Source organism: Numida meleagris, chromosome 6 (genome assembly GCF_002078875.1).
Source record: "Numida meleagris isolate 19003 breed g44 Domestic line chromosome 6, NumMel1.0, whole genome shotgun sequence".
Lineage (NCBI taxonomy): Eukaryota > Metazoa > Chordata > Aves > Galliformes > Numididae > Numida > Numida meleagris.
Window position 1 is genome coordinate 56,621,272 of NC_034414.1, and position 12,983 is coordinate 56,634,254.

At 41.9% G+C, this 12,983-nt stretch overlaps 1 protein-coding gene across 4 annotated transcripts in view; it reads right to left on the reverse strand.

Annotated features, from left to right (window-relative positions):
* KIAA0586 (KIAA0586 ortholog) overlaps window positions 1-12,983 on the reverse strand; it is a 63,118-nt gene that overhangs the window by 9,167 nt on the left and 40,968 nt on the right. The window lies entirely within an intron of this gene.

The window sequence follows — 12,983 nt, forward strand, 5'->3', positions numbered from 1 at the left end:
GGAGCTGCTCTGCGGTCTTCAAGCAGCAGCCAGGTAGTGCCTACTGGGACACAAACATAACCACTTAGAATCACAGAGTAGTTTGAGTTGGAAGGGACCCTTAAAGGCCATCTGGATGAACTCTCTGCTACGAGCAGGGACACCTACAGCTCGATCGAGAGCTCAGAAGCTACTCCAGCCTGAGATGTAAGCTCCACTAACATCAGATTCTCATTTGGGCAGATGTTCTTTACTTCTGAAACTACACACATATACAAAAGTGGAAGCATTTACTGATGGCAGTAATTCTTTGTAGCACCCAGTGCCAACTTGCTTTAGAAAGCACTGCAGCTCTTTGACAGTCATTCTTCCCAGCCGAAAGTGTCGGTGCCAAAATTGGCTTGCACTCAGTTCACCAACAGCTCTCTTCATTGCTTTGGGCCACATGATTAATAGAACGCATAAGCTGTCTGAATAAAATTCATTTATCACTTGTCTGGGTTCAAATATTCCTGGCCACAGTACGGGGAAATCTGCACTGGAAAGGAATGCAAGAAGAACTCAAGCAGGCATGCGTGGGAGCAGCTCCTTGCAGCAGTGTGAGTGCTGCGTGCCGACGTGTCGCGACTCAGGCAGGTGAATGGAGCAGATCTGTGGGGCTGCACACTCTGCAGCTCCTGAGTTCAGCTGGTTATGGTTTGTACAAACAGCAATTATAGAGATCTCCTTAAGAAAGCACCTTTTGCAAACCCGCTATAGAACTGACGAAGACATAAACACAGTTATTTACAACAGTCCTACTCTGTCTCAATCGCACCCAGTGTGCAACACTACAAAAAGCACAAAGGCAAACAGTTGCTATCTAACAAGCTCTGCAGTCCCCAAGTTGAGGTGAGCTTGCACTGAACACACAGTTCTGCAAAGGCAGCAGCTGAAGTCCGGGACCTACAAAACTTGCAGGTGAAGAATTAGGATCTAATTGACCTACATAGGCACCACAGGTGTGTGCGAGTCTATACAAAACCTTAATGCTGAATAAAATCATGTATGAGTCATTCTGGTCCGTAAGTAATTACGATTTACTGTTATAAACCGAGAGTATTTCAATAATTAGACTTTAAAAAGCACCTTATGGAATTTAGTGGCTCCCTAGTAACTCACTCGAAGTAAATTTACTCACATTATGTATATATTCTATACATACCTCTGCACTCCCAAGTTTAGGAACACTTACTCAGATACATCAATCTGCTTTCTTGCTGTTTCTGCACACGCTCACAGAAGGAGCAAAGACTTTAAGTGCATTATCCATTATCTTTTTTCCTTCTGTCCCCCTTTGTTTCCCTCTCTTAAATACAGACCATCATGAAAGAACTGACTCCAGAATATAGTTAAAAATTCAATAGATACGTTCATTTGGGAACTCATGATTATTTTGCCGCTAAGAGTTATGCCACACTACAGCCTATGCAAGAGCAGAAAAGAACAAATGCTTAAAGATCATCGCAGCTGAATGGCGCTGTTATTTGATGCAGTGAGGCTGCTTTTAACCGTCTTTACGGGAGAGAATGCACGTGCTGCAAGGCCTCTCAGAACAGGACTGTCTCCTACGATGAGGAAAGCTGGCAGCTTTAAGGGGCCTGGGTCACGCCTGGGGCCTCTTGGTGGTTCTGTAACACGAGCTGTAATACAGTTTTACTGCCCAGGTTAGAGCGAGTTGTCCAATCCTTGTTCCTTCAGGAGGGAAATAAACAAGTTCATGCAGACTCGCTGCTCTGTATTTTCAGAGAGCTACTTTGAAAGCGAGCGGTCGTAGCCAAGGTGTAGCGTGATTCGCACAGCCCACATTTATCACACTCAGAAAGCTTCCTGTCCACTGCTGGAAATATATTCTCAATCTGATAAGAAAAGTCCCCATTAAGAATCATTTGCTTGTTTAATTTTCACTTATTGAGCTTTAATGTACCATAAAAGTAAGTACTAACAACAGCGCCTTAAATAAATATCGCTTGTCTTGTAGTCATTAATGTTTTAGAAGAACACCTAACTACCTCTAGATACAGGAAGCTGCTGGAAAATAAAAACTAACTGATCACATAAACTCAAGTAGGAGCTTTTAAGAATTCTTGTTGAGGACCGAGTTCAACAAAAAGTGTATTCTGTTCACTGTACACACGACACCAATGGGAATAAGAGCCAGTTCAAGTTCTAAGTTACCATTACTTGGGTAATAGTTTCAAGCTGCAAGGCACAGCTGTATAGGCCCAGCCAGACAGGCTATCACAGCAATGCTTTGATAGCATGGGGCCCTTAAGTGTCAGGATATAGAAAAGGCAGCAGTTGTTGGCTGTGAAAACAGTCTGATACAAACCAGATGGGGACTTACTTGATGGGCAACACAAAGGAAAACAATTGGCTCATTCAACAAAGTCAGGCCACTGCCCCAGAGAATTAACAGAAGACAATAACAGTCAACCCGAGTTGATGCAAACAAGAAACAGCCATGTGGTTATGGTTTAAGGAATTGTTTCTCCTCAGACTAAACATAAAGTTTTGATTTCTAATTCTTATATTCATTAATTTCAGTCTAGTTTACAAGCACCCTCTTCCTCCAAAGTCTTCCGTGTAATTCATTTATGCAGCACCAGCCTTCGCGCACCTACTTAACCCCCCCCCAAAATTACACGGCAAAGCAGGCTGCATTAATCTAACGTTTCCCGAAGAATGCCAAGACCACAGACAACTTTCAGAGCTGTGTCAGAACAGCACTGCAGATGCACAGCACGCGGTGTGTTATCAGACACGCTCGCTCTGAAACATTTGCATGCATACGGCTGCATTTCTACCGATTCGTTCTGACTTGAAGCAGTTGAAGCCCAGTAGGTCATGGGCTGGGTTACTGGACTACAGCTGTCTCCCAGTTCTGTGAAGAGTTCTGCGGTTTTATTTATTTTACTTTCTCAGAAGTAAACATCAGATCAATTATGTTACCACATAACGGCTTTGTTTGTCAGGCTACGGTTGGAAGTCTGTTAAAATCGCTGTTATTAAACTTTTTTCTGAAGTAATCAGAAATCTTAAAATTAGTTATTTCAGTCATAACTGGAAAACTCCCCAGCCCAGCCCCTTTTAGAAGCATGCTCGTAGAAGATTATGGTCCAAAATCTTAATTGCTCTTGCTGTTTTATTACAGGAAATGTAAAAGTGACATGTGCAAAGGTATTTTGATTACAAATTACTTACAGAGATTGCACAATAAGTCAGACCACTCAGGGCCTTCTGCAATTTCACTCTCAGACTGAAAACAGCTGAGCTTCCTTTGCGTACGCTCCAGAATATTCTCTCTGGTGAGCCCTGCACCGCGGTGCTCTGTGCGTGAGCGCGGAAAGTTGGATGGCACACACTGCAGGACAGCACCTGGGATACCCAGCTCAGTGTGCCTACAAATCGCAGTGACACACAGACGTCCCGGATGCCTTCTGAAATCACATCATCCTGGGGCCTGTCAGCCCCAGCACGCATCCCCCAAGCTTTGCTACTGCTGCAGACTGCTCAATTGCTAGCTGACAGAGCGCCAAGCAGGCACGATGTAAACTTCTCTTAAAGATACCGCTCTGACCAACAGAATCATCTGGGTTGGAAAAGGCTTTCACGATCACCAAGTCCAACCACCAACCAATGATGGGTATGCATGGAGTCTACTCTTCTTTGCAAGTGCTTCACTTTCCGCGCAGGCTTGCAAAGAGCTAAAGAGCTGAATGGATGGCTCTCATTTAACAGCCCAGCACTGGGCAGACAGAGCTAGAGGGTTTGTCCTAAAAAAAGAAAAAGAGTTGCTGAACTAATGAAATACCAAGTCAGGGTCTAACTGTTGTCTTAACTGCTTCTGTCTTTTAGCTGCCAGGCCGCTCATGCCTGTGAGCATGGACTAAAATGCTGCTTTGGCTGTATTCAAAGCAGCCAGCGCAGATCGTAGGTAGAAAAGTACATTTTTGCTTCAGCTTCCTGCCATAAGCACAGAGCCAGCGCTTTAACAAAGCCGTTGTGTGCTGTGCTCTGTCTGAGCTAAAACATCTCTCCAGCAGAATCGTGAGGCTTATTTCCAAGAGCGCAGCCAAATTCTTGAAACCTCCAATGAAGGGGTGGGTTGTCACATCGTAGCAGAGAAGATTTTGCCTGCAGTGCTGCTATTATTCATTTTTCACATCGTATATATCGAGGTCAGAACACATTTTTTACATTGAGCTGCAACTTTGCTCGGAGTCTCTTCGTTAGGCTGTCGCTAGATTACGAACCTCAGGAACAGAACAGCCTTTATCAGACTCTACCCACAGAGATACTGCCTGTCTTAGCCCTGCATTTAAAAGCAGATGGGAGAGGAGCAAAAATCTCTTCAAATCCCACATCTGCCTGTGCAGGCAGACCCCAGTGCTTCTACAGCTCTTGTAAAAATGAGTTTGGTAAAAATGGGTTTCGACAGCGGTCGGCAGAGACCGCCTCCACAAAGGCTGCATGTAAAGGCAGCTGGGGCAGGGGAGCACGGATGCCTTTCCATTAAGTGAGGACTCTCAACAGGAAACTCTTTCCCCTTCTTTTCTTTTTTTTTTTTTTACTCAGGAAGGAAGCTCCCTCTCCAGAAACAAGCATTCCCTGTGTAATCTCGCTGCTCGCATGCCTCCAGGATCGCTTCCAATTACTGAAACGAGCAACACGCGCTTTAAAGAAGCTACAGTGTAAATACACGATTAACACAAGCTAGTAAATATTTCCCATTTATTAATTGTGATTTACATAACAGCGCACAATGGCAGCTGTTAAGTAAATAAAATAATTTTCTCAAGATCTGCAATTATGGTTTTACGATTACAAGAACGAACTAAATAACAGCAATGGAGCAAGCGCCAGCAAATTCCAGGCCTTCTATTTCTATTGAAGATCCAGTGGCCTGACAAGGGACAGAAACTGCAGCTCTTTTATTGCCTTTAAAACAAACACAGCCCTGCCTAAGTCTTGTGATAGGTATAATGTATAAAATGAGGCCACGATGCACAACCCTGAGATTATTACTTTACTGTAACAAGCAGGATGGAGGTCAGCAGGTCAAACCATATTAAGTCTAACCTGCTTTGAACGCGTCATTTTGACCCAAAACATAAATGTAATTCTACCAGACTCTGGGTGGCCTGCGAGATGCACATTTCCATTGCTTGTGTATGGCTGATTATTATTTTGCACTGAAGATATGGACCTATGTGACCCTAGAACAGAAAGCATTAACAGAGAGTCGAAGTTGTGCTATACACAAAGAGGAACAGTAACTTCCCTGCAGCCAAGGTGCTGGGAAATCAGTGCTTCTCCGTGAACTGCTGTGTATTTTCTGCCACACACAGCGGCTTTCACTTAAGTTGTTTAGAACTGGCCTTAAAAACAGTTCTCCCTGCACTAAAAGCACAACAAAAGTGTTAGATCAGAGAAGTAAAGCGGTCTCTAAACGAACAAGAGATGCAAAGGTTCTCAATCTAAATGAAATTCTTCTAGGTGTACTTCTGTTTTCTTCCCCTGAGTGACAGCATGCCTGATGAAAACCAGAGCACAGGAGTCCACAGACAAAATAGAACCCACCTCCATTATTTATCACTGCTCCTTGCAAACGCAGCCACCAGAAGCGTATTTGCAACAGGTATTTCAGAGAGGAGGATCTGTAGCATTTAACAGTATTTGATTAGAGGCAGCCTTTGTATTGCTGCAGCGAGAAGAAGGTACCAGAAAAACTTGGCTGTTGTTCAATGCATAAAGCAGGAGGTCTGCTCACTCCTAGAGGATTCAGAAAAACAAGTAAATAAAATACCCAGCTAACTGCACTGCTCCTGAGCATCAGAACTGCTGGTAAGTCACGCACTCTCACAATATAACAAGCAATAAAATTAAAAAAAAAAATAATAACAATGCTACAATTTGATTGTGGATACCAATCATCTAAACATCCATATTATTGGCTCGGTAGGTTTTATTATGAACAACTTCACAGCTACGCCTCTGCTCTGTTAGCAGTGCAAAAATTTACAAAGCATTAAGAAAGAAAACGAAACAAGTTTAATGGCTGAGAATGACAGCATTTGTAAATCTCCTTTCCCCTTTATAAAAGAGGTTTGCAAGCAAAGACTGGATTATTCATCGCTCACATTAAGCTAAATCCACATGGCACATACACTGTCGCCCTGGTAATTTCTCTTCTACCCATGCATTACACACACAGCTGGCTCCCTTGGATTTTTACGCAGCGCTTAAAAAGCTAAAATGACAGCCCTCCAAGAACAGGTAAAGCTGAAGGGTGCCCAGCTGCCTCTGCCAGAGATCAGCACAGCCAGAGCAACTGGGATGGCAGAAGCTGTTCCTTCTGCTGCTTTGCCCTCAGACATGCACAAGCTACTAAATTATAAAGGGCAACATCTGCTTTCCCTGCCAATCAGCAAAATAAAACAACCCCAGTGTGCGCTGGGGACAGAAAGCCTACATTTCTCCTATCGCCATGCTGTAAATGTTTCTTCAAGTTGAAATATGTGTTTGTAACACTCCTTGTCTTCATCTGTCACCGTACGGTATCCATGCAATTTGTCACTGGCCTCAAAGACTTCCCGGTCTGATACCAAAACTTTTTATAAAAGAAATACAATTTTCACACTGAAAAAGAAATGTGAGATAAGAGGCGTTCTCAGATGACTGTCTTAAATGCCTACCCAATCCAGGAAGGCAGTCCTTACAGATGCTGTAGGGTACCTGCCAACTGAAGCCACTTGGAGCCAGCAGTGGGTCCAGCTGAGAGAGCTGGCGCTGATGTACCAGGCTGCAAACTGCAGGGACTGAGGGTGCAATCACCTTGTTCAGCACGTTACCTTTGCAGGCTGTGATCTCTCGCAGATGCTCTTGCATACATGGCAACCTCAAGCAAATGCTCTTCTGAATAAAAGACAGCACTGTTCATAGAATCACAGAATGCCTTGGGTTGGAAGGGACCTTAAAGATCGCCCAGTTCTAACCCCCTGCCGTGGGCTGGTTGCCCCCACCAGCTCAAGCTGGGCAGGGCCCCATCCATGGCCTTGGGCACCTCCAGGGATGGGGCACCCACAGCTCTGGGCAGCAGGGCTAGGACCTCATAATCCTCTGAGTAAAGGATTTCTGCCTAACATCTAACCTCAATCTCCCCTCTTCATTTTTAATGTTATTCCTCATAAGGTATTTTGTTATAGTGACATACTGAGGCACATCTTTAGAAGCGCTAGAGATCTCAATTTAAATTTGTCATTACGGCTGAAGAACAGGCACGTGAATTAAAACAGTACAAGACCATGCAAATCTAATGCTTCTCTGCAACAGAAAGACAGTAGAAGGTGGTGTCTTAAGGGACTTCATGCTCTGTAATCAACTGAGCAGCAAGTTCAGGAGAGACTATTCTCATTATCTTCCATGACCCATTGCAACACACAGGCCACACAACAGCTCAGGGTGCTTACTTTCTAGATGCACATCAGCTCCTTCTTATTAAACCATGGCACAGAGCTGTGGAACCACTAATTTGTGAGAAACTTCTCCCTCCAGAGAAGAGCTAACTGGAAACAGCCCTCAGGCTGATGTAAGCATTAAGTACGTGGGGAGTCTCTGTCCTTAGGTGGCTTGCCCAAGCCCATTAATTTTTGTGTGTGTGTCCCCCATTTATATAAGCAATGTTTGTATGAAAGGGGAAAGCAGGTCAGCCCAGTCGGCTTGCTACCATCTGCTTTTATTCAGAGTTACTCAAGATCAGTGCCAGTGGGATCAGTGCCCATTTAGGGGGTTTACTGTATTTATTTTTTTTTTCTCTTTACAATGAAGGCAACAGCAATTACTGTAAGTTTGTAAAAGTGCACACAAATCATAATACACAATACAAAGCTGCTTCAGTCAGATCCCAGCGTGTTTACAAATCCTCCAGAGGCTGTGAGAAAGACTGCTTTGGCACAACAACTTGGATAGCCTGGTGAGGAGCGTGTTAGTGGCCAGGAGATCTCAGACTGTATCTGATACTTGCTGTCAAGAGCATACCTGGCCTGCCGTGCACGGCAACTCCAACAGATTCACCACCACATGAGAATCGTGCACAAAAGAAGGAGTGCCACATTCTAGCTTAGGTGCTCAGCTCCTAGCTGGATGAGCATCGGGGAAATTAGCAAAGCTGCTGTAACCTACTTCTATGAAATCCCTCTTTGCTCCTAGGCTGGCTTACAATAGGTGGATTTGTACAACTGGAAAGTGGAGCTGGTAAAAAAAAAAAAAAAAAAATCAAAGGTAAAAAGCCAGAATGGAAATAGAAATTTTAGGCCCTCAGACAGAAATGCGTAGGAGTGGATATGCAGCACCAAGAGGTACTCTTCACTTAACAGAGAATTCTGCCTAGAATCTGCCTGGTCACTGAAGGTAGAAGGTACAAAAAACCCACAAACAAATAACAAAGCTTGTTATTGATAGAGACAGCACATTCCGCAGGTACCACACTGGGTACCACGTGATACTTTGAGGCAAGAAGGACAAACAAAATCCAGAAGGTGCACTGGATGCTTGATGCAGCAGTTCCATGGATTTCCAGCTTCTGCGTACGAAAAAGGGCCCTGTCCGTTATTACCAGCACACCACGACCCCATGTACAAATGAAACACCCCACTTACTTCATTTTGCTAACGCCCTAAACTTTCAGTTCACGATACATAAAATGTACTTGTAGGGTTACCGCAGGATGGGATCACCTGCAATCTTTTGAAATCTAAGCTTAAGGAGAGAGTCAGATGAGAATCCCGAATATTTAACTTGAGCACCAGTAAAGCTGAAAAAAAGACAAGTAAAAATCCAAGTATTTCACAGACTCCAGAGGAAGTGATGACGTCAGTTCGAATAAGTTTTTCTTTCCCTTTTGCCAGAAAAGCCCCACCTGGTGCTGGAATTTTGGAGAATATCCCTTCTGCTGTGTACAGACCAAAGGAGGGACGTGGTTACAGGAACACATCCCAAACCTCGACAAAACATGTGTACTTCAAACATAAATATCTGTTCAAAAGGGAGAAATAAGCAAATCTGAACTTGAACCTACATAAAGCTGTGCAGAGTTCTTGACGGATGTAAGGCATCATCTGCACAAGCACCAAAGACTGAAAAGCCTCAGCACAAGGTCAGAAGGAATGACCTGGCACCTCTGTGCTTTTTAAGGAGGAATGCAGTAAGAGGAGAACTCTCAGAAGTAACTTTCAGCCTCTTAGAAGCTGAAGAAAATCCCAAAGTGACCAAAAATCTAATGCATGTACATCGAACAGAGAAGGGAAAAGTAATGTGTTGTGGGGAAATAACTTCAGAGGAGAGCATCTTCTTCTTCAGCATGTCAGCCAGTAACAAACCCTCACAATGCGAGGCAACAGAAGCTTGCTTGGTCATTTTCTTTAAGTATAAACGATATATATATATTTAATTTTCTATTTCTCTTCTGATAATTTGTATTAATTAATAAGTGCCTTTTGCTTGAAAAATAATTGAGGGAGCTCAGCGGGGAAAAAAAAGCCAACATAGATATAAATGGCAATTAACAGCTCGGTAACATTTACAGAAGCAAAGCCACTCAAAGTTACTGTCCTCACCATCCTGTAACACAGCCACATACCTACTTACAGCAGTTCAAAGTAGGAACTCTAAAGTGTGGCTGCTGAGGATCTCATGTGGGGATGTTATGCTGAATGCTTTCTTACTATGGAGATGCATGTTTTGTAACGCACGGGCATCGTGTAACCACTGTGGTCACATATGCAGAAAAAGCAAATGAATCCTGTCTGAGAACTGGTGTTCTAAGCCACGTGGATTACCTAAAAGCCAATGGTTACTCACAGAAAAGGCAGAGTTTCCACGGGAAACACAGCTTTGCATTTCTTGACTTGCCTGAATGTAAAATATATTAACTGAATTATGGCAATGAGCCACCCGATATCATGGGGAGGTAATTGTATAGGAAAAACAAGAGTCAAAGTAGTCTAGAAACAAAGGGTTCAGAAGAAGTACAGAAAAAAAAAAAATCACAGAAAACTCTACAGAACAAACATTAGCTTGTCAAATGCCATAATTATACCTAATTGGTTTCATAACTGTAATTTCCAGGATTTTATCTCAGAAATTAGTCAAATTCAAGGAACAATGTAGGCTATGCAAACTACCCCTACTTCTTGGGTTGTGGTGGTACTCTGCCTACAGCATGAAAGAACAGCTCTGTGTTGCTTCATTAGCTGCTATTTTCAGGGTGGTTTGGACAGTCGTTAGCAGAAAATCTTGAGAGATTTTCAGTCCAAAAAAAGAAACATCAGGGTATTAAAGGGAAAGTAAACTTTCAGTAGAACAGTTGTTAAGAGCTTGACCAAAACAGTTCCAGTTCCAAGAAAAAAAATAAAGACCTTTGGCCTTATGCTCATCTTCTTCCTTCCTATTGAAGCATCTGTTGGACATTTGCCTCACGCCACAGTAGTTTTAAGAAAAAATAACCCCAAACCTAACTCTAAATAATTTCTGGCTGAAGAAGAGAGACAATGGGCTATTTAGTTATACCTGTATTTTCAATGTGACAATTCTCAGTGCAGCACAATGGCAGCGTGAAGGAATTAGAAGCCCATTTTTAGAGCTGAGCAGGGAGTGTGGACGTTTGTTTGTTGTTTTGTTTCTTTGTTTTTATATCAATTGTTTAATGACTTCTTGCCCTCTTAATCCTTTCTTGCACAGACCATCTCCTCCCACAGCAGTTGTGCAATCCCTCTGTGGCAACAAAGCCAATTGCTTCGTCTTCCAATATTACTTTCCCATGTACTTATGGCTGCCTGAATATAATTCACTAGCTGGAGATAAAAACAAATTATTATCATGAAGCTATGCTCTCTCGATCGCATTTTGTGCCTATGCTGTAGAAAAATTAAGAAACATCTACCTCTTATTTATAAGCTGCTCAAATTAAAGTTTAAAAATGCTCTGCAGCCAAGCATTGCCACCTGTTCTTTCGTTTTAATTTAAAAATTCTCAATTATGTTAATGCAAACCCGAAAAACGCTTGTATTCTGGAAATACGTGCATTTACTAACCACGACAATTATTATCATATTAAATTTATGAAGATATATGAAAGACTGGTATAAAGATTAAAGGTTATTATAAAGCCAGAAATACATATGCATGTATATTATACGCTACAAATATATGTTTTCAAACCACTGTCTCCACTATGTCTAGAGAAGGCACGCATTTCAATTAATAATACATTCTGGCTTTATTTTCAATTGTAACTTTCAGGAGACATTACCCTTTCAGGCATGATACTGTAACAGTCCTACTGAACTTCAACTTTCATTAAGGGACATCAATCAACTTTCTTTCAGTAAAAACACATGTTCGCCGTAGACCACAGAACATTCTTGAACAACAAAAGAAAGTTCTATTGTGCATGTACTTGTGACCACACGCAGAAGATAAATCAGATCTTGTCACGTATTTATCAGTGACATAAAACAAATTTCAAGTCCGCAACAAATTCTCCTTTCTCGTCACACTCTGAATTCACACTTCATCTCAGGGCTCTGGATTTTCTAAACTCTAATACTGACACGACCACTTATCCTTTAAACTTTAAAAAAGACCCAAATGATTCTGCCCCTGGAATGCTTCTCCGTTTGCAAGCAAATACTCCCTGTCCCTTGCTATCTCAGTAAAGGCAACTGTTTGACATGAAGCGTAACAAACAGGGGGCTTTGATCTTACAGTAACAGATGTGCTTAATTTTAAGATGTTGTATTTACTTAAAGCCATGTATACTTATCAAGTTGCAAGTTTTCTTTTTTCTTTCAAATGATTCTTATTAATTTTCCCCTCAACGTTTTGACTGATTAAGTTCAATGTGGTAAAGATTACACAGGCAAGACCTTCTGCGCTTAAAACTGACAGACAGTTGTTTCCATTTGCAAATCCTCTAGATTTTTATTGGCTCATTACATATGTATATTACAAACGAGATTTAAATTATCCTTGTATATAAATCAACTTCTTTGGTGTGTTCCTTGCAAAGAAAATTGACTACTGCCATCCTGTGGTTAAATGCTTTCATCTGACAGCTATACTTGGACTTGGTCCAAGTACTTTCTATTATTATAGCACGGGTGATTTTCTTTATTACTTTTTAAAGATAAGTATTTCAGAAAGTATGTGATGTAACAGATGTGATAAAGATATTTTACTCCATTTCCAGCTGTCTCCAGCGCTCTACTCAAAGATACAGACCAGAAGTGCTGCCTTGTTAGGGCTTTGAGCCAAAGCTGAGGTGTAAAGGCATGAAGTACAGCCTTTAGGAAAAGCACCCAACCCTTTCCTCCTCCTCCTCTCTGATGCTTAATAGGAAGTGGTGGGGAAGAAAAAAAAAAAAAAGGAAGATGTAACTGTAACCACTAGCAAGGAAAACTGCTTTTGAAGCTGGGAAAGGAGTCCATCCAGGAAGGCAGATGTGCTACACCATTTCCTTCTCTGCAATTTAGAGATTTATTGGAAATTCACTTCCCTCAAACAATTCTGAATTTCTGAGAGGCTGAGGAAAAGTACAGTTCTTCCTATTAGAAAAAGTCTTTCTAACACTTTCCATCAATAGGAAAGAAAAAGAATAGAGGTTAACCCTTTTATCTAGTCAATAAAATATTTATTTACCCACTAGCTTAAAATCATATGCTTATAAATGTCCCACATACATGCACTAAGGCGTGCCACTGCAGTTCTGGAAGCTTTCCCACTTATTGTGCATAGAAGCTCAGTTTTACATTACCCATACCCTTCTTCTTTATATGTAATCCACAGTTTTGAAATTAGGTTCCAAGTCCCACGACCTTCACATTGGCTGAGGGGTTTTCTTCTCACTTATAAATAGTTGAAGCATAACAATTCCATCAGAATTATACTTCTATTGGATGTTTTAG